This window comes from Marmota flaviventris, chromosome 4, assembly GCF_047511675.1.
Source record: "Marmota flaviventris isolate mMarFla1 chromosome 4, mMarFla1.hap1, whole genome shotgun sequence".
Taxonomy (NCBI): Eukaryota; Metazoa; Chordata; class Mammalia; order Rodentia; family Sciuridae; genus Marmota; species Marmota flaviventris.
In genome coordinates, this window is record NC_092501.1 from 39,278,266 (window position 1) to 39,280,918 (window position 2,653).

The following is a 2,653-nucleotide window of genomic DNA, read 5'->3' on the forward strand; positions in this document are numbered from 1 at the left end:
GACTTTGGGCATCTAAGAAATAATTTTTAGGCTAGGAATATAGCTCAGCTGGAAGAGTGCTTACCTTGCAGGCACAAGGCCCTGGGTTCAATCCCCAGCATCACACACACATACACACACGAGAGATAGAGATAGAGAGAGAGAGAGAGAGAGAGAGAGAGAGAGAGAGAGAGAGAGAAATTATTGAGGTTATAACTGAGTGATGGAGTGCTTGCTTAGCATGCATGAGGTGCTGGTTCCCAGCACTGTGTGATTCTACACACACAAATCTTGATAAGATTGTCATTATCTTTTATAATTAATTCATGTGTAATTTGATGATACGTAAGAATACCAGCAATGACAGTAATAATATTTATTTGATTCCTGATGTTTACAGAAAGAAGTTTGTTGTTTTACTGTTAACTTCCAGTTTCAGTATTGGCTCTTGGTACATACCATACCACATATTAGAAAGTTTTGTAATTTAAGACAGTTTTTTTTTTGTTTCTATTGATATCAATTTTATTTTATTTATTTTTATTTTTTATTTATTTATTTATTTATTTATTATTTTACTGAGAATGTAAAGCAGATGCTTTCTAATTTCAATTGATTCTCTGGAATAATTCTTTAAGCTATTGTCTTTTTTATTTTAATTTTTGTGGTGCTGGGGATTGAACCCAGGGCCTTTTACATGCAAGGCAAACACTCTACCAACTGAGCTACATCCCCAACCTTAACTATTGTCTTTTGTATCATGAGTTCAGGGGTCTTTTTGGCTTTATGTTAAAAAATTCTAAGCTTCATGTTGGATTACTTCTGTCTTCTCTTTCTTGAATGATGAAATATCCACACAGACTTGGAGTATCATACATAGGGTCTATGACTTCACTCACCAACCAATAATTGTTGGAAGTAACCTCTCATTTCTGAAGATACTAATTACATATTTGGTGCCTACCTAACATAGTTATCCATAACCAGGGAAAAGATATTCCTTCTCTAGCCTACTTCTATAGCTATTAAATAATTCTCACATATTTAGGAGTAATGTGCTTTACTCGTGGCAAAAGTGCTCTCTTTCATCTAGGAGGAGTGACAAAAAGAACCCAATTTTATTTTGCTTTGCTTCTCTGAATTGAACAATTGATTTGGTGTTTTGTTGAAATAAAGTTCCCAATATTTAACCCATTTTGTGTTTAAAAGAATAACCTTATTTGGTCAAGATTGAAAGATGTTAGTAAGCCATCAACTTCTATTAAATCACAACTGAGGTTTTCCAAATCTATAGTCATTGAACTACAGTTTACTGTTTGCAATTCCCTGTCATATTTTAATATCAGGACTATAGTTCCCTTGTAAATTAAATTGGTTTGCTTTATTTCTTCTGGGTTTTAGATTGTTTTTTATTGTGTGGAAATTTTCTTTCTTTATTCCGTTTGTTCAGTCTTTCTTCATTTCCTTTCTTTCCTCATTCCCTTTCTCATTTCTTATTTCTTTCCATCCTTCCTTCCCTCCCCTGCTCATTCTTGCTTCATCATTTATCTAATCATCCCAACTGTCTGGCTAGGTGGCTCCAAGCTCAGAAATCTCACTTGTTGCCTGAACTGGCTGCGAAGTACCATGAGTCCGCCTAGAACAGTAGCATTCTCCTAATGGTGTATTCTGTTTACAGTGTTTCCCAAGGAGAATCCACAATTAATAGGAATTACATGGGGAAATATTTTGGGCATCTCTATATTAAAGAATTGCCTTTCCTATTAGATTTTTCACAGACTTCAATATGCTTTGACATCTTCCAAGAAAAGAATATAGAATGCATGCTTAGCATATTAATTTGATCTGGGGACTTCTTGAGAGAAAACTGTTCTTTGCAATGGACTTTGGGTAGAGCTATTTTATACAACCATCGATACCTGGTTTAGGGATCTTGCCAGACTCAGAAATGATGACATAGATTTGTTGCTGAATTTGTCCAGATGTTTTAGAAATGTTAATTTTGGGATTAAACCTAACTAAGACAAAAAGCATGCACATAATTAAACATATAGTTTTAATATATTTGTGTATGTAGCATATACTTATATATGCATGTATATATATATATATATATGTATATATATATATATATATATATATATATATATATATATATATAAATAGTTTAAGCTACAAATTATGTGGGCCTTGCAATAATGTAAAACAAAATTGTTTGAGTGAAATTTGTATCTCATGTATTTCATGTGTGTGATGGATTACATAGAGGATGGCTATTGGAAGATTTAGGAGAAAAAGTTAATTCTGTTTTGTGAGATAGTAAAATGGAATGAAAAATGTAACAAATGGGTGCAAGACTGGCTTTTTATTTTTAAACTGGTGAGACTTATGATTCCATTTACAGAAACCAAACTATATCCAGCTGGGTAAAAGGTATAACAAATTCAATCTACCCCAGCTTGAATGTTGCTAAAGAGGAATTCACAGGGAGGAGAGAATTTCTGTATTCTTAAAACATCAAAACTATTAGTATTGACTAAAGTTTGGTGATAATTCAAAACACAATGACAAACAGACCATTAACCCAAGGGATCTTTATTTCCAAAATAGGATATTACTAGGCTTCATAATATTTTTTCTCTAATTTGTTTTGAAATAATTTCAGATTTATAGA

The 2,653-nt window shown here is 32.6% G+C and overlaps 1 non-coding gene across 1 annotated transcript; it reads right to left on the reverse strand.

Moving 5' to 3' along the window:
- Positions 1-641: 641 nt before the first annotated feature.
- Trnaa-ugc (transfer RNA alanine (anticodon UGC)) lies at positions 642-715 on the reverse strand. The gene has a single exon. It is a non-coding gene; the product is annotated as a tRNA-Ala (tRNA).
- Between the last annotated feature and the right edge of the window lie 1,938 nt (positions 716-2,653).